Below are 24,705 nucleotides of genomic sequence, written 5' to 3' on the forward strand. Positions count from 1 at the left end.
TTAGAATCCAAACAATCAGTCAAATCCTATGTACAAGGTATATAAAACTAAGGCTACAACCTGATGGGGTTTGTTGTGGTGGTTGTTTTTTGTTTTTGTTTTAAGATTTTATTTATTTATTTGCCAAACAGAGATCACAAGTAGGCACAGAGGCAAGCAAAGAGGGGGGTGGAGAAGCAGGCTCCCCCGCCGAGCAGAGAGCCCTATGTGGGGCTCAATCCCAGGATCCTAGGATCATGACCTGAGCTGAAGACAGAGGTTTTAACCCACTGAGCCACCCAGGCGCCCCATTATTGTTTTTTTTTAAAATACAGAACACTCTGGGGCTCATCAGGCTCTCTGCTCGGCAGGGAGCCTGCTCCTCCTCCCCGACCTGCCTCTCTGCCTCCTTGTGATCTCTCTCTCTCTCTCTCAAATAAATTTAAAAAAATAAAAATAAAAATAAATAAATAAAATACAGAACACTTCATGAATTTGCATGTCATCCGTGTGCAGGGTCCATGCTAATCTTCTCCGTGTGTCCAATTTTAGTATATGTGCTGCCTTCTGCCAAAGCAAGTACTATTATCTGATGTTTAAAGAGGTGCATTTAAAATCCATTACAGGCCAAGAATGAAATCTTGCCATTGGCAACACATGGATAGAGCTAGAAGGTATAACGCTAAGTCAGTTAAGTCAGTTAGAGAAAGACATACCATATGATTTCACTCACATGTGAGATATAAGAAACAAAACAAGGGGAAAAAAGAGAAATCAAAGAATAGACCTTAACTGCAGAGAACAACGTGATGGTTACCAAAAGGGAACTGTGTGCGAGATGGGTGAAAGAGGTGAAACGGATGAAGAGACATTTATACTGATGAGCAGTGAGTAATGTACAGACTCTTCGCATAATTATATTTTACACCTGAAACTAATTATAACACTCTATGTTATCTATATTGCAATTAAATTTTTTAAAAATTCTATTATAGGCCAAAGTACCTTTTTCAAGTTTGTAGAAATTATATGTGATTTTCCCCACAAAAGTTCTGGAAAAGATTTTATTCTCAGTCCATGCAAGAGATTAACTAGTGTTTATTATCCTTTAAATTGCTAGAATTCCTCATAAGGGCTTTAAACCTGAAATTTTTCAGGTACCTCCTTTCAGGAAATATTTTCTCCAGAGTGAGAGAGTCAGGGTAGACTCTTGAGATCCTACTCACCAAATCCCTAGCCCTCTATCTGCCATAGAATTCAGTGATAAAGGAGGCTTTTCCCTGTAATAACTAGGAAAAAGGAATTGTCTCTCACTGGGCTCAGAGTTGAGAAAATGGAAGCCTGGAGCTGCTGACAATGGGGACTTCAGCAAAGGGGAAGGGTGACCGGACAGATGGGGATTAAAAAACAGTGTTCTGAAGCTGACACTGAGTAAATATTGCATTTCTGGGATAATTGTCTTATGACTGTTTAATATAAAGATGTAGTTTGAATATATCTGATTCTTATTATTCAATTCCACTTTAGACTAAAGCTTCATGAATAGAATTCCAATTGTATAAAATTTAGGTAACAATCTTAATATAAAGCCATATAATTTAAGGAAACTCAACTGAGTTAGAATTTGTGCTTTATAAATTTGTCTTCAGTCATGCATGATGGAGCTATCAAATCCAATTAGTACAAATTTACCAGACCTAAAAGAGCAGAGTCCAGAAACAGTGAAAATCTTTCATTTAAATGGATTCTATTTAAATAAAAGGTATTATTTCTGGTCTGTCATACCATGCTTTTAAACACTTAACTGTTTTGGTTAAAGAAAGAACCATTTACTCAACCCTCCCCAGCTCCCTCTTTTAAAATGTAGACCGTATCTTCTATTATTTCTTGGAAACCCCTCAAAACTGCAGAAGAAGGGGATGACCATGATTAACCATATTTTTTTAATTTAAGATTATTTATTTATTTATTTGTAAGAAAGAGAGAGAGAAAGAGTGAGAACAAGCAGGGAGAGAAGCAGAAAGAGAAGGCAGCTTCCCACTGAGCCAGGAGCCCCATGTGGGACTTGATCCCAGGACCCTAGGTTCATGAGCTGAAGATAGCTGCTTAACTCACTGAGGTACCCAGGCATCCCTAAACATAACTTTTAAAAAAATTCCCTTTGGTAAAATATATGTGACTACATACCAAGAATTTATATATATGAGTCAACAATTAAAGCTAAATTTAGCTTCAGAAACAAACAAAAAAAGGAGCTGCTTTTGAAAATTAAGTGCATAAGGTTTACTAAGCTTAGCTGAAGCATGGACTCTTACAGATGATTTTGCAAAGTAAAATCGACATGGTGGTAGTTATACATAGTTTATCTAATGCATCTGTCTGAACTTTCTTTAGTCCAGCAATACGATTTATCTCTCTTTGAAATTATGAAATCAATGGGAAGTGATCATAAAACTTTACGAATTTATGGCTACTTTCCAAACTCTCTTTTCTAAGAACCATTAAATTGCTTCCTAAGGAAAAAGAAACAAAAGTTACAATTCAAGAGAGTAGATGACATGAACTCCAGAGAATCCCAACTTGGAACTAACTTTCTATTCTTTGGCTCTCTTATGAATACACAAACTTCTGCTTCATATTGCTTTGGAGGCTGCAATGAATTGTGAATTAGAAGGAAAAGGAGTCACACACCAGATTCTTTTACTCAAATGTGGCCCCAGGACTAGCAGCAATAGCATTGCCTGGGAGCTGGTGAGAAATGTTGCATCTCAGACCCTGCCCCCGACAGTCTGAATACGAATCTGCATCTGCAATCCCCAGTAGATTTGTATGCAGGTCACAATAGGAGGGGGTCTCTGAAGTATTTTTATAAGGACACTGTAAGTCCTAAAAGTCTTTGCCTATATACTTTCCAATCTTGACTCTTCTGCCAACTGATTATAGGTTTCATAAGGACTAACCATAATTATATCTAACACTTATTTTATTGCATGCTTGCACTAAGTACATTACATAAATTACTTTATTTCACCCTAAAATTATTCCTTCTGAGATCATTTATGAGATAAGGCCGTGATTCTCATACTTGAGCCTACATCGAGAAGCATGTGAAGGGCTTTTTAAGAAACAGTGTGCTTAGCTGGCCACCAGAGTTTTTGAACCAATAAATTTGGGGTAGGCTTCCAAGAACTAACTGGAAAGTACTCAGGTAATGCTGATTAGGACCACTAATACAAAAGCCCCAAATAGAAGTATCTCTCAATTCGACTACCTGGGTCCACATCTCCAATGCAGACTCATTGTCAAAAAAAAAATTGTGTAGTCCTAGGGATTCTCTCTGGGCCCCTTCCTTCTCACAGTTGCCACAGCTCATTTTGCCTCTTTTTTCAAGCCACCTGCAAAAGACAATGCACTTTCCCCACATCTCTTCCTCCTGACTGTCCCCAAGTCTGAAATGTTTTTGGCTTTGATGTTATCAGTGCTAATTACTACAGAGTGATGGATAATTTTTCTGTGTAAAAAGCATTCCAGAAATCTCGCAAATCCTCAGAGTTTATTCCCTTGACTTTTACTTCAGGTGTTAATGTGGAATTAAGTTCCTATTAAATTCTTGGGGCCTTTATGTTCAAATAACTCAGATGTACTTCAAAGAAATGACTAATTAAAATTTGCATCTTTGTAAGAAAAAGAGATTGTTGAAATACTTCCACCTACATTACTTCATTTGCTTCTGTCAAGAATCTCATTAAATAGTTAAGGTAAATAAATAAAATAATGCTACAAAAAATTAGGAGGAACTGAAAACAAATTAGCAACTGAATAATAAGCCTCAGTTTAGGGAGATCCTCCTTTCAGAATAACCATACTTCCATCTTTTTCTACATGTTCAAACAGGGCCATAGTTTCAAAATTATGCAGTAATTGTTATATGTGTGTATATTATATACACCTTAGTTTTATTGTTTTATTCACATAAACATTTCTCAGTTGGAAAGAGTTATGTTCACATTAGATTTTACCTAAAGGAATCAAGTGTTAGATACTTGGAATAACATCCCCAGAAACATAAAAGTAGGCAAAAAGTTTTTTGGGGGGGTTTAGATCAATAATTAGTAATGAAATTCGTGCTTACGTTTCTTCTCCCCTAGGTTCTGAAAGGAATTCTTTACATAGAAGTCATACCCATTGCTTTGAGTATTAAGTGGGAGATAAATATTTTTAATTTCTTCCTTCAGGCAACTAACCCAATAGTCTGCTAACACATTAAACTAAAGAAGAATAAAGACAGTGGTTAAAACATGACCTAACAAGCCTGCTGTGAACCCATATATTAGTTTTTACAATATATTTACATTAAGAAAGGAGAACTTAAACAAAATTTAAATATAGCTACTGGAGGTTTTAACTAAATCTGAACTATACTCATCTAAAAATATAGACCTATCCAATCATCTATAAAGCATGTGTGGGGTGGATCCCTCAGGATATGATGTGTCTGAACATTGAGCCTCCTGGGAAGGCTTATCTCACAGGGAACTAAAAATCAACCATCTGGGAAGCATTGAAGACAAAGAGTGATTCCCAATTTATGTCTATTTAGATATTACTAAATAATTCAGTTATAGTTATTTTTAGCACTTTTATCTTTTAACTTTTACTAAATTTAAAAATGATGACCCACCACTATTATGGTAAGCTATGAAGAATTCTCTTTAGCATTTCTTGTAAGGCAGGTCTAGTAGTGATGAACTCCCCCAGCTTTTATTTGTCTTTATCTTTCCTTCACTTTTGAAGGACATGCTTGCCTGGTATAGCAGCTTGGTTGGCAGGTTTTTTTCCTCTCAGTACTTGGACTATACATCTCCCTCTCTGGACTTTAAGGATTCTGCTGAAATATCCATCAATGATCATATGGAAGCTTCCTTGTACACAAGTGACTTTTCTCTTGCTGCTTTCAAAATTCTCTCTAACTTTTGGCAATTTGATTATAATGTGTCTCCATGTGGGTTTCTTTGGATCCACCCACCCTATAATCTAGGAGTTCCACTTCTCAGTATATAACCGAAAGAAAAGAAATCAGTATCCCAAAGAGATATGTACACTCCTATGTTCATTGAAGTATCATTCAAAATAGCCAAGATATGAAAACAACCTTAGTATCTATAGACAGAGGAATTAATAAGGAAAATGTGGTGTCTGTATATGTGTTGGATTACATATACAATGGAATATTATACATGTGGATATAAACATAGAATGGAATATTATTCAGCCTTAAAAAACAAGGAAGTTCTGCTATTTGAGACAACATGGACGAACCTGGAGGCGACTATGTTAAATTAAATAAGTCAGACACACAAATACAGTTGGCCCTTGAACAACGTAAGTTTTAGGGGCACCAATCCCCTGTGCAATCAAAAATCTATACATAACTTTTGACTTTCCCAAAACTTAACAACTAATAGCCTAGTGTTGCCTTACTATGACATAAACTGTTGGTTAACATATGCTTTATATGTTATATTTATTATATACAGTATTCTTACAATAAAGTAAGCTAGAGAAAGGGAAATGTTATTAGGAAAATCATAAGGAAGAGAAAATATATTTATAGCACTGTAGTATAAAAAAATCCACATATAAGTAGACCTGCATGGTTCAAAACCATGTTGGTGAAGGGGTGACTACACCACAGATCTCCGGAGACAGAATTAAGATGGCAGAGGAGCAGGGGTACTCTAGGTTGCCTCATCCCTTGAACACAACTACATAAACACCAAATCATCTGGACACCCAAGAAATCAATCTGAGAACTGAGAGAGCAAAACGGCACAACTAGAGATAGAAAAAAAATACCATATGGGAAATGTAGCAGAGTTACAAATGAATAGCTAAATATGCTAAGTATAGTAGCTCTCTCTGTGTATTGATTCAAATGTTCCTATTTGGATAATTCAGTCACTTTCAGTTTTAAAATTGCCTTTCAGTTTAATCTCTATTTCCTCTGTTCCTGTCCAAGAAGATTTTGGTATTGGAGCAAGTCTTACGTGAACAAATTTTGAGTAAGGGTGATCTCTGGCACCATGATGATGGTTTTTTGAAATCTGCTGGTGGATGTCAATGGGGATACAGCAGGCTGGGTGCCCATCTCAGGATATTCTACCATTTACGTGGCTATTATAACCAAAACTCATTTCATTTCTATCTAGATGAGGAATAAGAATATCTGCCTGGCTAACCTGACCTTATATTGATTCATATTAATGCTATAAACCACTTTGAGTCTCTGCTACATCATCAAACCAAGACCAAGTCTAGGATGTGGGCCATTCCTTGTGTCTTCCCATGACAGACCCCATAGCAACTCAGTTATGTATGATTTCACCATGTGGAGACATAGGGAAATACCGGAGTTTCTTCTTCCATCAGAAAACTAAGCAAAGCTCTACTGTGCAACCTAAGCCCTCCTTTTTTTGTCTCTTTATTTGGCACAAACTCACCAAAGTAGAACTATTCTGGAGTGAGTTCTAATGCTTCTTTAAGCCTTGATGTTTCTATAAGATCCCTAATATATCTTACCTCTCTGGGACTTCTTGTTTCACTTCCAGTTTTCCCCTATACCTACAACCCCCCTTCTTTAATTTTAATACTTCCCTGAATCACATATGGTAAACAAATATCTGGTACTGTTCATAATAATAAATAACTCAGAAATATTTTAGATCACTCTATTCTCTCATTTTATTTATTAAATTTTAAACTCCTTCAACTCCTGGATGACTAAGGCTACAACTCCAAAGGAAACAAAGAGCACTCCTTTTCCGGTGATGTTAAAAAAAATATGTTATTTGTTTGTGTTTTGAGTGTGCTGTTTGGTTTATACAATTTTATTGTAATTGAATCTCAGAGAAATTATGTTATAGCATATGATATTTGGTTGTGGGCTTTTATATAAGTTAATAAAGGCAGTCATTAAATAGTATATCAAGGAAAAGACATTTGTAAGCATTATAAAATTAATCAGTCAACCTTAGTATGTGATGGCAAAGAGAGTATCTTTGATAGTTTGGTAAATAAATTATTTCAGGATCAGACACATTGAATGTAGGGATCTTCACTTTGATTTTTAAAATTTCGACCTCAGAAGTATAATTAAAATAGATCCTAATGCTTATAATAGTGAGAATATTGTACATTATTAAGATGTTTCATGAACTAAAGAAATTTCTTAAGGAAATTTTATTTAAGAAGGAAAAATATTTCATGAAAGTAGGAATAAAATCCTGATAGCAGGAATTATGAACATCATTAACACTTTCATTAGTCATGTTAGCAAACAGGGTCCTTGAATAGTTGAGTAAATAAAATATGTCTGATAGGATTATAATAATTTAATATTTATTGAGTACCTATAAGATGTGTTAGGTTCTGACACTATTGTAATTTATTATCTCAAAATATGATTTCTTGATGAAAAGATTTAAATAATGAAAACATTTCCACTACACGTAAAATTGTGATTTTTCAGCATTCAAAAAATGCATTTTGAGGTTAGTAACTGAGTATACTTCTAAACCTCTTTTTGTCTTGATAAAAAATGATGGTAGCAGAGGTTCCTCCATGTTTGTTGAAATACAATAAAAGTAATATAGTTTGTTATTAAGATGCTTTAATTTGGGTTTCTTTTACATTTAATAATGGATGAATTAAACATAAAGAAAGTTACCAGTATTCAAAAAAGCATTTACTTAGCCCAGGGTAAAAATCAATTTATAAAGTATAAGCCTTGAATTTTAGATGGGAGATGAAACGAAAAGAAAAAAAAACTAAGACCTCTTATCTCAGTAAATCTCTCACACGCAAGAATATCCTGGATATAGGGACTCTAGCACATATGTGGCTGGTTAAGGTAAAAAGTAAAAGAGACATGACAGAACACTTGTCATCAACAAATACGGATAATTATACTGTAAGTATTTTTAGGTAAAAATGTAAATGTATTTCTAGGAGAAAAAATGACCACCATATGAAGACGACATTCTCAACAAGTGAAGATATAAAAAGAAAAAATAAAAACATATAAAATATTGCCAAAAGAGGTAGTTTGCGATAAAGTATATACACTTGGACACTCTTTTATGATTAAGTTGTAAAATTTCATGGTCAGTATGCCAAACAAAAGAGCAAGACCAGATGCAAACTGTGGTGTACATAACCCTGCTGCTCCCGCACAGATGGATTATCTGTTCCTCAAATTACCTACAGTGTTCAGGACCCACTCACAACCACCAGAGCTAGATATATAGAGGGAGAGAGCCATTTGGTTTCAAGACTTGTCGATCTATGAAAGTCCCTGAAACGTGGCTGAAAACATAACAAGAAAACACTTTGATTAGTCTCTTGGGTTTGCAATTCATCTTTCCCCAGCACATGTTAAAATAAAAACAGATGGTCACTAAAATGCCTCTATAGGAAAACTTTTGCTGCTGAATGAAGTATGCAAATTAGGCCATGACCATCTTATTACTTTTTCTCTTCCATTCCCTCTTATTGATTTTCTATTTCTTCTAACTAAATGGTGCTGGAGAATCCCAATTAAAGGACCTTGGAATGTATACCCAGGGAATGTGAATTTTTAAGGAAACACTCAGGGTGATTCTGAATCAGAATCCCCAACATAGAAACACTGTCTTAACCTTTCAAAATCTGGCTCGGCTTTTCCCACTTCACTGAAATAATTTCTCAAAGAAGCCTGCCATTTTATAATTTTCGTATCTCCAATAGGGGTTGCCTTTCTCAACCTCTCTGAATAAAGCCTTCAGGACCCAGTGGTTAACCACATTATTTTTCTAAAATTCTCTCCCCTTTTGCTTTCCAAACCCTAGAGCAAGCATAGCTGTTCTCCAGGCTTGAAAGGTGATATAATATCGTGGATATCAGTATAGATTCTGGAGCCAGCTCACCAGGGATCAGGGTCTGACTCCACCTCTCTCTAGCTAAAAGACCTTGGGCAAATTACCTTCTTTGTCTCATTTTACTGATCTCCATAATGGACACAAATAAACTACAGTAACTTGCAGAAATATGATTTAATAATATACATTTGATAACATACATAGCACAAAGCAAATTCACAATGAATATTACTCATTTTTTACATTTCTGACACCATTAACTTCTTAAGATACCCTTTCGCTTCCTCCTCTACAACAAGAATTAAATTTTAAGGATGCTTTTCCTCTTCTTTATTTTGACTATTTCATAACTCCCTCAGCTATAGTTCTTCTATCAATGAGCTAAAACTCCATTTAGGAGCACAAACTGAATAAGCAGTTAGTCAAATTATCATCTTTGTTACTTACCTACAATCAGCTTCTCCTCTGTTCAGTCTTAACATTCAACCATACTGCTCTAAACTAATGTAATAATAGTCACACAGCATACAAACAGGGCTTTAATCTAGAACCTTGTTAATTCTTCATTCAAGCTGTATTCACTGTTTTATTTCTCCTGGTAGTTATATATATTGCATGAATTTTCTTTGTTAGAAGATTTGAATTGAGAAATGAATTATTGTCAGAATTACTACTGCATATACATGTTTAATAAATCTTAAAGAAGTTAAATACTCTTAAATTAATTCTCTTTTTATTTCTCTCCTTTTGAAACCATACTTATACCTTTAAGTCATTGATTAACTCATATAACCCTCTATACTTGTGTACTTCTATTTAGCCATTGAAATAAAATCTTAAAGGAAAATCATATGTGTTTTTTCATCACATATTCTCTCCAAAGTAAAATCTTAAATTGAAATTTACATTCATTTCTTCTCTCCTCTAAAGACTGGCAAACCTTAAGTCAATAGTAAATATGTCTCGCTCCTAACTTTGATTTCAACATTGTACCTGATACAAGTGGTTGGAAATATATAATGTCTTTTGCCTTTCTGCCTGTGTGCACAGCATCAGCCTCAATTTGGATAGTCTTGACACCCATTTAAGTTCTCCAAGAAGAATCTAACTGCATATAAAATGTCAGTAAACATTTTACTTTAAAAATGTATTTTTACATTTTTACATGTTTACCTTACATTATATATACATTACATTTACATGTTTATATTAAACATTTTACTTTAAAATCTTTACTGAAGATTCCATAGGTGACATCTAAGAAAGAATTACAGCACACATTATAAAGTTAACAAATTAAAATTTCAGACTAGTTAAGTCTGGCCCCTCCCTTCCCTTGTCCCTCACCCCAGGAAGACATTCACTTTCCAACCTGTTTGGCTCATAGTCCCCAGACTCATTTGCTCTTCACTTGCCTATAATTAGGTTGCAGGTAGGTTATATCCCCTCTAACTGCAAACCAACATAACTAAATTCATCACAATGTTCATCAAACACTGAACTACATCTTTAAGGCTATTTCAGATTAATCTTTGAGGTATTCTCAAGTTTTGTTGGAAATTCAAACTGTAGAGGGTTTTTTTTGTTGTTTTTTTTTCCCCCCTACCACTATGGGTTTCCATATTTGTGTTTAGATTCAGGGTTTTACCTCATTCTCATCACATTTTGTTATATCTTCCAGATATTCCTATTTTACTCTTCACTGCGCATGCTGTATGGATTTATTTACTTTTGTTCTCAAATTTCTTATGTCACATCATTGCAAATTTGGAAATAATAAGAGCAAATAGATGTATCTCGGTTGCTATTTTTGAAAATTGCTTTCTTACATCTTATTCAAAGACTTAAAATCAATAATTTGGAGGTCTATTTAATGAATTAATTAAAGTACCGACTGAAAAACACACACACATACACATATGCTCATAGTACTGTTTAGTGTTTCTGAGAAACAAGCACAAAATGATGAAGCATGCCATGCCTGGGGCAAAGCTGTAGAAACTTCCCAATGCCAGTGTAAGTAGGGTTGGCCTCTACATGGAAACTAATCTGTTTAGGAAAGGGGAATTCATACGTAAAAGCATCCCATTTCCATTACTGACTAGCATTGTTACCATGGGCAAATTACTTTTAGGGGAAACATAAAAGAAATAGAAAAATAATGAAAAATAGGTGTACTTTCAAAAATAGAAAAGTGAAAGTGATTATTTTCCTAAGCCTAGAGAATAGAAACACTAGAACTGGAAGATATTATTGTGGAAGTAGTAGGGGCAAAAGGTGAGGAAACGAGAGTTTGACCTGTGCTAAACAGATTTGAAGTTCCAATGCACAAATGAATTATTTTGCACCCTTAGTTTATGATACTGCTGCTGGAAGTTCCCAATTCTTCAAACCTTCCCAAATAGACACACACATACAGATAGAAAATTACCAAAGAAAATTCTTACATCCCAAATACATTCTATTCTCAAACTAAATAACATGCATTTAACTCATTCTATTTTTTTTTTTTTTAAGGCTTCTCTTAGTGGCCGGTTCACCTCATTTTTTTTCACCTCATTTTTCATCAATAACAACAGTCATGAAGAACCAGAGTACACTTCTTTTCAGGCACAGCTGCCTACTGAGGTGGTCTCCAGACAGGGGTCATGCTGGATTATAAGCTTCAGATTATAAAATGTCAGATTATTAAAAAAAAAGAGGGGTTTTCTCAGAGATATACACTGGAAAAGAAATCTCTGTGTTGACAAAGATGCTACTGTTCAATGAAATTAATGTTAAGTCCAAGTGCAGCAAGTAGCTAGTGGCTAGAATTTCACCTGTTTGAAATGATCAATGTGTTTTCCTTTTATGGAGAAGAAACAAATTTGATAACCAAAGCCAAAAACCTACTCAAAATTTGAACATGACAAAACTAGTGTTTGTCATTTTCTCCCATATTTTTATCCTTCAGTGGTAAAAAAGAAACTTGGATCATTCAAACAAGAACAAAATTTCTTGTTACATAATGTTGGACAATTTAATATCAGCATTTTTTCCTTGTCTCCCCTAGGCTGAAGCTTCTAAACGATAGAGTCAAGAAGAGAGAAGCTTGAGAAAAGGCAAAATTTCTTATTGTCATGTCACATTATGTCACATACTCATATAGAGAAGATATTATTAAGAAAGCAGTTATCATTACTTAATAAAATGACTCCAAAAGTCATCACTATTGATCTATAAATGCACTAGTAAGTTCCAACTAGTCTATTGACATTCTACAAAAGCACAAATAGTCTTTGGAAATCAAAAGGTAAAACTAATTTTTATATAAATGAAGAATATATTATAAAATCAGGGCTAAAAGTAATAAAAAGTTCTATGAAGCTATTTTGAATTTTTATTAACTACCAATGTTGCAAGAGAAGGCACCTCTTATAAATTGAAAATCCACTGACACTTTAAACCACATTTGAGACAGTCAATGGAAAAGAGAAAAGAAAATATTTCAGTGAGAGCTCAAAAGGAAAATTTTATTTAGATTTTCTGTTAAGTAAAAGAAAATTTAATGCTAAGAGGATAGATAAGGGTGGCAATATTCTAGATTTATGTGCTACAAAACAATGGGCACTGAAACACTCTAGAATACTAATAGATAAAACTGAATTATTTGATAGCAGTTTCAACCCAATAAAAATGGAAAACCAGGCTTAATAAAATAACTCAAATATGACAAAGGTATTATGAATAAAATAAAATTTTCACAATAGGTCAACTTGTTACTCAGTCCTTTAACAAGCTTTCACAACAGCTTAACCATGGTGAGGGAGCTCATGAAATTGAATTAAATTAGTTGCTCACAGAAACTTTAAATCATCTGAAAGTTTTACCCTTTGTTACATGTATTCCAAAATGCTCTTATGACTCAAAGGAGCATGTTTATGCTAATTTTCAAATTTCAGTTTTTAGATAAAAATATACCTATATACTCTAGTATACTATATATACTATATATATATAGTATATATCTAGTATACTTCATTTTAATACTCGATTTTATAATTCTTCAAAATCTTATAAAATCCCTGTATATACAATAAAGACCTTATTAAGCTTTTTCCATTATAGAATATATCACATAATTAGAATATAAAATGACAAATGTGAGCAAAATATCAATATTTAGCCAGAAATCATAACTCCATTATTAATTTCTTTAGGGTAATTTAAAAATACGCATTCATAAAAAGATGGTGATATGCAAACACTATTATATAATCATTCATGTAATACTGTACATCCAATATTGCTTACTCACATTTATTTGCATATGTGAAAGAACTGTGACAATTTAGATGAAGTTACCTTTGCAGGACTCTTGGCGATTTTTATATTACTTTTGTATATTTATGAATAGCCCAGAGGGGCCAATATTATTTTTATCATCAGAAAAATAATTATTTACAGAATTAATTTCTAAGTAAATACAAAATTAAAGATATTTTCCAAAGAGAAAATGAGTAAGCCACACACTTTGTACTGGAATTTCTTTAGTTTATAGTTTTTATGAGAGGGTTAGGCATGGAAACTCCGGAGTATGATAAAGTCCACACACTTAAGCAACTTTTAACTACAGAATACCCTTTTACCACTTCTGTATCTTCTCATTTTAAAACTTGTGCAACAAAAAGAACTTTATTTCTGAAATAACAGTGATAAATTATAAAAGACCTATTTACATGACTATTCTCTATAAAACATTTTCAGAAGGTAGATTTGGTAAAGAGAATTTAAGGAAACATCAGATTTGTTGTAATAATGTAAATTAAGTAGTTTTAAAAAGATCATAACTCAACAACATAAGAATACTTCCAAATACATGACATAAACTTGTGACACTAGAATTTAAGTGTACCGGGGAACTTGGTATGTTGTTGATAATAAAGACATAGGCAACTTTTTTTTTTTTTTAAAGATTTTATTTACTTATCAGAGAGAGAGAGAGGGAGAGAGCGAGCACAGGCAGACAGAGTGGCAGGCAGAGGCAGAGGCAAAGGGAGAAGCAGGCTCCCCGCCGAGCAAGGAGCCCGATGTGGGACTCGATCCCAGAACACTGGGATCATGACCTGAGCCGATGGCAGCTGCTTAACCAACTGAGCCACCCAGGCGTCCCAAGACATAGGCAACTTTATGGATAGAGTTATTTGGCAAATGTCTTAGTCCCTTTGATTCTTAACTATCTCGTTTAAAAAATAGAACAATATATGCTCTTCAGAGTTGTTGACTGGGATTTAATAGATGATATCTATAACACACCTGGAACAATAAATACTAGCTCACTTTTTGCTCTCTTTGCATTTTTTTATGACAATGGTTATATTCAGGCATCAAATAGACAATACACATGGGGAAAGTGTTAAATTTTGTTGCTTTTGCACAATGAAGCATACTATGCATGTTACTTTTTAAGATACAGCAAGCTTTGGTGGTATCTTAGATAGATTTCCAGGAAGTAGATGCAGATAACTGTGGGTGCGTGGTGAATGAGGGATCTATACCTGTGAGGCATGAGGAAAGCAGGACTGGGCCAGGGGTGAGGTGAGGCTCTGATAGCACTGCCACAGTAGCATCTGCAAATCTGAAGCTGGAATGGCCTCTTAGAGTTGTCTACCCACTTTTGAAGCAAAGAGCTGGGATTTTTGCAGCCTGCCCCCAACAAGTTCAGGAAATGTAGCTTCCTTTGGTTGAGGGCATGCTTCAATTCAGCAGGAGGGACACTGGAAACAGGACAGCATTAACCCAAGATTGGAGCACACACATTCCATATAATGACTTCTACAAAAAGTGCCGGATGGGGTCTATTAATTAATTAGTACACATAGTACATTTTTTCACTGTGATCTTCAGATGATCATTTTCCCTAATAAATGAGATGACATGAGAAATGTCTTATTTTGCTCAGAAATACAGAAATCAAATTTTAGATGTGGTGATTGTCTATCTAGTTCATTCCCGTTCTTTGCAGTGTGTGTTAGGATATGCTTTAAGGCATATAATTATACAATACTCTTCATTAAAGACAGAAATGATAGTATGTTTTCCTCCATTTAGATAATCCCAATTTAATAATAATAGTAATAATTAGTTCCATGTTTATTATTTATTTTATTTGCATCCTTAAAAATAAATCAATTAGGTACAAGGTTGGATGAATTCAGGTAAACATATCTATTGGCATATTGCTTTCTTGACACTACTACATTTAATTATTCACCATTTGAAATCTAGATTGAAGTGAAGATTTTCTTAAATGGAAGCAGATTATAGCAGTCCATTTCGCAAGTATGCACATTCAAGAAGAAGAATAAAATAATTTCCATATCAATCTGAGGGGTTTGAAGTGGCGGGGGGGTGGGAGGTTGGGGTACCAGGTGGTGGGTATTATAGAGGGCACAGCTTGCATGGAGCACTGGGTATGGTGAAAAAATAATGAATACTGTTTTTCTGAAAATAAATAAATTGAAAAAAAAAAAAAGAAATAAAAATAAAAAAACAAAATGGAAAAAAAAATAAATAATTTCCATATCTTTCTCTAAATAAAAATGATAATGTTCTCAACAAAGAATTTATAGGATCTTTATTCTTAGGAATTCCATTTTTAGCTTGGTTTCTCTGTGATAAAGGAATTATCATTGATAGATATATAAGGTTTGGAATTAGGCTCCTTTCTTACTCTGAACAGGTCTAAAAAAGCACACTTTTAGAGTGGGGAGATGAAGGAATATGTATAAGAAATAATATGTTTCTATATAAATGTAAGGTACTAACTCAGTTGTGAGGTTGATTGCCCATAGTTAGATCCCCTTCGAGATACAGATGATCACTCCTATGAAGTATCATCCCAAGTCAAACTAATTATGACCCAAACCAGGTGTTATTAATTTGTGGCTGTTTTTAATGACTTTTACTAGAAAGAGCCTTGGGGGAAAATATGAACAGAAAATGTAGCAATAAATTTTGTTAAGCACCATATTGATCAATGCATTGTTGGAAATATGATAGCATTTTTTTAAGTTCTATGAAAATTATTTCTCTCTTTGAATAAAGAAAGGTACACTTTTTGCAGAATATTCATTCTGAGGAGGCAGTAGACTTCAGAAGAGCAGGTATGTAAATGAATACGATCTGAGTTTGATTGCTAGTTTTACCATTTAATAGTTGTGTGACCTTCATCACACTATTTAATCGATGTTATCCTCAATTTCCACATTTATAAGAAGAAGATAAAGGCAACATCTCTGTGGTTGTATGGGAAAATTAAATAAGAAAATGCATATAAAGACTTTACCACAATGTTAGCCCATTATAAATGCGCTGATGAAATGATTTTTTTAAAAAAATCAATTTGAGGGAACTCATTCCTATTACTAGCATTTGAAAACCTTTGACCATTCTAAATTTTGTCTGGGACTGGCCCTGATTTGAGTTTCTAAGCCAGGCATGACTTTTGTCCTGGTTTCTTTCTATGATATCAATTATGATTCCTCCAAAAGAGATTTGTCAGTATAAACATAGGTGAAGGAAAATGCAAAAGCTGGCACCATTACCTCCAAAAATACAGACTTAAAGAAAAACAACTTGAAATTGAATCATACTGTGCTTAAGAAGTTTTTACCTAAATGTCATATAAAAGATTAAGAAATTCAGAATAGAGGCTGTGAAATATATATTTTTAAACATGACCTAAGCGAACACATTTTGTCTTACTAGTTCATCTTATGCCCATAGAATTTAGTAATTATAAATTATTTTCCAATGACTGTTTTTGTTTTTTTACATGCCTTTGACAAATAATATCCAAGATTAACTATTTGCCATACAACAGAAAGAGAAATATGGAGTCCTTTTTATTAGAATATTTTAGCTTAGCCATACTAAAAACCACAAAGCAAGGTAGAAATGATTTCCATCTTAAAAAATGTACTGTTTTTCTTCTCATTATTTGGTAGCCTTGAAGCAAACTACAAAATTTACATTTAAAAATCTCCCTGATGGCAAGCCATGAGAATAGATCAAAATTCAGTTTCATTTTTAAATACCATTAAAATTCTGACAAAATATATTTTATTTATCAAACGTGAAGCACCCAACCAGAATACACTATTGTAACATTTTGTTTGCTATTGATTTAGCTTTCCAAAGGAATCCATTCCTCGTCTCCCTCACCTCTCCAGGCTTTTTCTAATAAAGTTGGCTTTGTTCCCAGTGTGCATCTTTGTGTTATTTTTTAAATCTGTTTACTCCAAAACTCAATCCACACTTTCAAAAATATTCCAAAATGATTAAACAAACCATGAATTTTCCCTAACAATTTAATCAATCTGTATTTACAGATCATACTTTATGTTAAAACATCTAGTTTGTAAGATATGTATTTTTCTCAATTTAACTGCAATCTCACTAGCCTACTAAAGCCCTTCATATGCAAAAACAACTCTAAATATTGTTTTATATAAATTTTAAAAGGATGTCCATTTCCAAAAAACTATATTAAAGGTGAATATCAAAGAACTCTAACATCAACTTTTTCAAATTATAGCAAATATCTTGGAGGGTTGTGATCACAGTCGTAATACAATTAAATATATACAACAAACAGAATTTCCCCTTTTCATCCAAAATGCTGTGGGAGAGTATTTAATTTAATCTACTGGGCTGATAAAGCTTTTACTTGACGTGCTGTCCTGATTTTAAAAATAGATTAGTCTATTCTTTTATTTTATATCTGCAGGTACACAAACAGTTTAAGTTGATAATGTAAAATTGACTATATTTTTTAAAAAAACTTACCATTGTCATTTTTCAGCATCCCATTGCTCAGTTGTTTTAATCTCTTTTGATGTGATTTGCCATTGTAGTGGATTTGCGCTTGAGCTGCCGAATTCAGCTGAATGTTGCAAACATTGCACAAAGTGAAATTGCTATGTTTCTTTTCTCTTTCTGGTTTTTCTTCAAAGTCATCAGGTAAAAATTCAGCCTCACTTTCTCCATCATGTGCACATGTGAAATCTAGGGGTGCAAAGGAATTTATGAACAGGTTGATCGAGACTCCTAGATTCTTTCCTAGTATTGAAGTGGGTAGCAAATAAGCACTGCTCTAGATGATAAGAATTCAAAAATTTCCACTTCCTCCCTTTTTAGTACATCGCTTTCATACCATCTAAAAGTAGATAGCTTCTTTAATGGCATACAAATGAGAAATATTCACTTCGGTTTTTCTACATCAAATAGTGGGTTAAAGTCCTGACAAGGTCTAGCATGCATCATTTCTCTCAATCATTTGACAACAAAAGAGGCACTATAGATTTTCCTGTCTCATAGGTGAAGAAACTAAGGTTTAGGGTAGTTAAGTAACTTGGCTAGGGTCACACAGCAAATAAATAAATGGTGGAATAAGCAGTTTTATTAATCTCCAAATCCCAAATTCGTCATCATCTTGTTTTCTAGCATGTATTAATGTACTAGATATTTCCCTTTTGATTCAACTAAGTAACTTCCTTTTATTTTTCTATTCCTTGCCCATTAAGTAAAGGCACTTACATCTGGATGGATATATCCTATAAATACAAAAATGATGAAAATTTTCAATACCTAAAATTTTGTATTTTATACCTGGAACACAAAAGAAATTCTGAATACCTAAGATACCTTCATAATTAGGGTATAAAAAGTATAACTTAACTATGGATCACAATAGAATATATTATTTTGGGATAAATAAATGCTTTGTATACTCAAATCCAAGAGAAAAGGGCCATTGACAATTCCAGTACCTCTGGCTTTGACATAGTAATAATTAACTACTGCAATATACATTTTACTATTCATTTAGAAATTACTTAAAACAATGTCTCCTTTCTAGAATTTTCTGTGTTTTCACTGCATGGGACTCTGTAAAACTCTTATGGTCCAAATTTGATTTCTCCATTCCAATTTCCAGATTTTTCAAGGATTTATTTTATTTCATTGAAAACATTGGCAGAGGAAAGCAACAATCATTTTAACATGCATTTATTAATTGCCTACTGTGTGGCAGGCAATATCATAGGTGCTGGAGATAAACTGATAAGCAAAATGAGAATGGTTCCTAACATTATTCAGCATACTGATAATGATAAGAAGTTCATTAGAAGATGGGCTTTGGCATCATATGAACGAGATAACAAATACCAAAATAATTTTAACAATCAAAATTTACCTACAAAATCAAGGCAAACACCTAGTACTTAAATCTGTTAAAAGATACTGAAGTATCTATGAGATATCACCTCACACCAGTCAGAATGGCTAAAATTAACAAGTCAGGAAATGACAGATGTTGGCGAGGATGTGGAGAAAGGGAAACCCTCCTACACTGTTGGTGGGAATGCAAGCTGGGGTAACCACTCTGGAAAACAGCATGGAGGCTCCTCAAAAAGTTGAAAATAGAGCTGCCTTATGACCCAGCAATTGCACTTGGTATTTATCCTAAAGTTACAAACATAGTGATCCGAAGGAGCATGGGCACCCAAATGTTTATAGCGGCAATGTCCACAATAGGCAAACTATGGGAAGAAACTAGATGTCGATCAACAGATGAATGGATAAAGAAGCAGTGGTGTATATATACAATGGAATACTATGCAGCCATCAAAAGAAATAAAATCTTGCCATTTGTAATGACATGGATGGAATTATAGGGTATTATGCTTAGTGAAATAAGTCAGTCAGAGAAAGACAACTATCATATGATCTCCCTGATATGAGGAAGTGGAGATGCAACGGGGGGGTGTTGGGGGGTAGGAAGGGAGGGAGACAAACCATAAGGGACTCTTGATCTCACAAAACAAACTGAGGGTTGCCAGGGGGAGGAGGGGAGGGACAGGGTGGTGGGGTTATGGACATTGGGGAGGGTATGCTATGGTGAGTGCTGTGAAGTATATAAACCTGGCGATTCACAGACCTGTACCCCTGGGGCTAATAATACATTACATGTTTATAAAAAATTTTTAAAAATTAAAAAAGAAGAATACTGAAGTATCTAATTTCCAAACGGAGTAAGTATATAATCCATGCTTTGCGGGGGGGGGGGGGACCAAGTTATTTAAAATATGTTAACCTCTTTTTAAGAAGGAAACTTCATTTTTCTTACTCAGGTAGCCCTTATTACAAAATATTAAACATATAATATAAGTGACCATATTGAAAAGAAAATAGATTTTGTGAAATGATCACAAAATTTTTGTTAAAGTAAAATATATATTAAACAGATTTGTTTTTCTTATTTTATCTAAAAAAAGCAATTTAAATATCTGCTCCAGGTTGTATTCAGAATGTTTCAAAATTTTCCTTTTCTAGAGCTGATTTATATTTCTAAACTCTTTCATCTCAAATATCATTTAGTGAAAAAGATTAAGTAAAGGATGGTGCATTTAATCACTGTGATATTGTATAGCCAATAAAACAGATTAGAAAAAATTATAACATAAGAAATTCTTTCTATATAATTAAACAAAAACAAATGTAAATTTACAAATGTTTACAACTATATAAAATACAAATAAAACTTCGAAAAAATTATAGAAGCTGATCTTGAATGGTGAGATTACAGTTGGCTTTTTTTCTACATCTTTTCCTCATTTTCAAAACTTTACATGATGAACACTTACTACATTTATTATTTTAAAAATCAATATATTTGTGGGGCACCTGGGTGGCTCAGTGGGTTAAATCCTCTGCCTTCGGCTCAGGTCATGATTCCAGGACCCTGGGATCGAGCCCTACATCTGGCTCTCTGCTCAGCAGGGAGCCTGCTTACTCCACTCTCTCTCTCTGCCTACTTGTGATCTCTGTCTGCCAAATAAATAAATATTTTTAAAAATCATATATTTGAAAGAAATAAGTAAAAAAAGAGAACCTATATCCTACTGAATGAATGGTAGGTTTGTCAGAACTAAGCCAAACTACACAGATAGTCCCAGTACATGAGCTCTTGTGACACATCATTTTTAATAAATACATGCCTATGTTTGGAAGGAAACATTTTCTTCCTTGATTCACATATCCACCTTGACCTATAAAATAAGAATGTCTGCCAACAATTTAGTAGGAGAAAATACTGGAAAAGAAATTTTCTACCAAGTCTATGAAATTTATTTGCTTATGCTTGAGGGCTTCCCTGATCACTAAAGAAAGTGAAGACTAGGTCCCCAAAGTCAACAATTAATTTTGCACTGGGAGCAGGAACTAAAAAGTAAGGTACATTAACCATGTGGCCATGAACATTAGGAAAAAAAGGAAATATTGAATAAATTCTTGTGACTGGGGTGTGACATTGCAAAACATTTATAGAATTTGCAAGAAAACAGCCATGTTTCAAATGGCACTCTCCAAAGTAGGAGAAACAACTAATTTTTTATTCCTAATATCGTAAAATAATCATTTAGCTTCTAGAAGGGAAATTTTGTTCATCTGAGTTTCACTGAGAAAAAAATTCAGTGGTCCTACATAGGTTTTAGGTAACCAGTATGGAACCCAAACTATCTTATCTTTTAATTTTTTCCCATCTAACCTCTATCCCTCAGAACCACTGAAGACACTAAGAAAGTCTATGGCTTTACAAAATAATGTGGATCTAGACTGTATCATGTAATAGGTTTAAGAATTAGCATTGTTCTAGGGATGATTACTGTAAGAATTAGGTATTTGTATGTGTGTGTGTGTGAGAGAGTGTGTGTGTGTGTGTTTAAATTTTGTAGACAAAAGTTTAAATTAATCCTATCATAGAAATAAAAGGGGGGTACATAAGAGAACTCATCTTTAGTAAGCTATATTAAACCATGTTTCTGAACATAATTGGAGAAAAATAAAAGTGAAAATAATGTTTTTCCTGGGAAGCAACAGGGTTCTTGAAGTTGATTTATAGTACATTGCTCTGACCCAATTGGAAAGCTTCTGAAGTAGAAGCTGAAATGTTACTTGAACCAAAGCACCAGCTTCTGGTGTTAAGGCTGCCCTAGAAATTGATGATTGTTTCCTCCCCATACCACCCCCAGGGTAACAGGCCATAACACTGGTGAACCTTAAGTTTGGTGCAACCCCACTTATTAATAATCAAAAGTTGGGAAGTAGACAGAAAAGTCAATTAAAAGAGCTCCTAATGACCAAAGCTGGAACAACCAACTAAATGCCATATTATTGGATTATAGTCCAAAGTATAGAATACTTTTTACTTTAAATATAAAATATCAACGAATACACACTGATATTTTTTAAAATGGGGAAGAGGACGCAAACCACCCATAAAGAAGTGATCCAAATAGTTTAAATACTAACCCTTCCTCAAGAAAGATGGAACATAACTCCCCCAACCCTTAAGAGCAGACTACACTTAGTGACCTAATTCTAAATAACAAAGAATGGAAAGAGGGAAAAAGTAACTCTAGAGTGGAGAAACTTGACAAACACTACCTCATCTATGTAATCAAGGCTAACAGCAGTGATAAGTCAGGTTGACAGCATGTATCCTTGATATGACATATTGAGAATGGTTTTTCACCTCTACATGTCTTTCTTACAAAAACACATAATCCAAGTCACAGCATGACAAAAACATCAGACAAAAAAATGAAGGACATGCTACAAAATACCTGTTACTCCTGAAAACTCTCAAGGTCATATGAAACAAAGTTTGAGAAATTATCACAGCCCAGAGGAGCCAAAGGAAATATTAAAAGTAAATGAAGTTGAGGGATGCCTGGGTGGCTCAGTTGGTTAAAAGTAAATGAAGTTGAAAAAAAGAGCTACCCTACAACCCAGCAATTGCACTAGGGGTATTTACCCTAAAAATGCAAAAGTAGTGACCCAAAGGGGCAAGTGTAACCAAATGTTTATAGCAGTAATGTCCACAATAGCTACGGAAAGAACCTAGATGTCTGACAACAGATGAATGGATAAAGAAGATGTGGTATACATATACAGTGGAATACTATGCAGCCATCAAAACCCCTGAAATCTTGCCATTTGTAATGATGTGGATGGAACTAGAGGGCATTATGCTTAGCAAAATAAGTCAATGAGAGGACAATTAGCATATGATCTCACTGATATGAGGATTTGAGAAACAACAGAGAATCAAAGGGGAAGGAAGGAAAAATGTAACAAGACGAAACCAGAGAGGGAGACAAACCATGAGAGACTCAATCTCAGGAAACAAACTGAGGGTTACTGGAGAAGAGGGGAATGGAAAGGATGGGGTGGTTGGGTAATGGGCATTGGGGAAGGTATATGCTATAGTGAGTGTTGTGAATTGTGTAAGACTAATGAATCACAGAACTGTACCCAAGAAACAAATAATACATTATATGTTAATTTAAAAAAAAAAAGTAAATGAAAAGTGGCATCTTGAATGGAGTCCTGAAAGAGAGTCAGAACACTAGGCTAATAAATAAATAAATAAATAAAATCTAAATAAAGTATGCAATTTCATTAATATTAATGCATTACTATTTGTCCATTAGTTATGACAAATGGACCATACTAAACTGTCAACAATAGAAGAAACTGAGTGGGTGGGATATATGGGAACCCTACTAACTTGGCAATTTTTCTACACATCTAAAACTATTTTAAAATAAAATATTTATTTATTTTAGATTGGGGAAAGGTCAGGGACCGTTCTCTCTCTCCTTGAGGCATCAAGCCAGAATATCTTTGGAACTTCTGTATACTGGGAAAGAACTAAGAAAGAAGCTTCTCTTCTTTTTTTATCCCTTGCTCATTTATCTCCAATCAGAAAAAATAAATTGTGTGATTGGGAGGGTGAGGGAAAGGATCACCACCTCATGTGTGGCCCATCATCTTGGCTCTGTATTTCAAACTCACTTAAAATGACATTTTCTGGAGTAACTGACTGGCTCAGACAGAAGAGCATGTGACTCTTGATCTCTGGCTCGTGAGTCTGAGCCCCATGTTGGCTGTAGAGATTACTTAAACAAAAATAAGATTTCAAAAAAAATTACATTTTCTTCTCTTCTCAGTTCCCTTATGTGAACTTAAAGTGTAAAGATGCACATCCCTGAAAGAAGGCCCAGAATTTTCCAGCTCCCCTGCATATGAATTGCAAATGAAATTCAGACAGGAAAAGTTTGGAAATCCAATATGGCCCATGGTTCCAAGATATTTTCTCAAATTTAATTTGCCTATTAAATAACCGACCAACAAACCCATTAATGAAAAATTTAAAATTTAACACACCTTAACTGAGGTCTTTTGTCTATTTATGATAAGCTCCAATCAGGATGAAGACTTAGCTATTCACACACACACACACACACACACACCCCTTATCCAACCAATCTCCATATAACAAAGAATTCAGAAACTCTATTTTTGGTATTTCAACCCTACCAAAACAATCAACAACCATTAATATAAAATTAGAAGCATTTACAGGAGTGTATATTATTTGACAAAAAAACCTAATTTAATTGAGTGAAAACTTTTTCTACGATAATTTCAGTGTTTTATTTCAAAGTTAACAAGCCAGGTTCGGTCGTTTTGCCCATGGTTGCCCTTGTTTTTGGATTGGCTACCTTATCAAAAAGATAATCTTTAAGATCTTCAAGAATCTTAAGGTTCTACAATATTTTGAAGTGACAGTAGATAACATCTGCCAACAGGTAGTTTACAGCATAATAAACCATACATTAAAAGGGGTTTTATAGGGATTCCTGGGTGGCTCAGTGGGTTAAGCCTCTGCCTTCTGCTTAGGTCATGATTCCGTGGTCCTAGG

General features: G+C 34.1%; 1 non-coding gene across 1 annotated transcript; it reads right to left on the reverse strand.

The window, feature by feature from the left end:
• Positions 1-450: 450 nt before the first annotated feature.
• On the reverse strand, positions 451-562 carry LOC122911008. The gene has a single exon (XR_006385351.1). It is a non-coding gene; the product is annotated as a U6 spliceosomal RNA (small nuclear RNA).
• Positions 563-24,705: the final 24,143 nt, after the last annotated feature.

Source organism: Neovison vison, chromosome 6 (assembly GCF_020171115.1).
Source record: "Neovison vison isolate M4711 chromosome 6, ASM_NN_V1, whole genome shotgun sequence".
Classification (NCBI taxonomy): Eukaryota; Metazoa; Chordata; class Mammalia; order Carnivora; family Mustelidae; genus Neogale; species Neogale vison.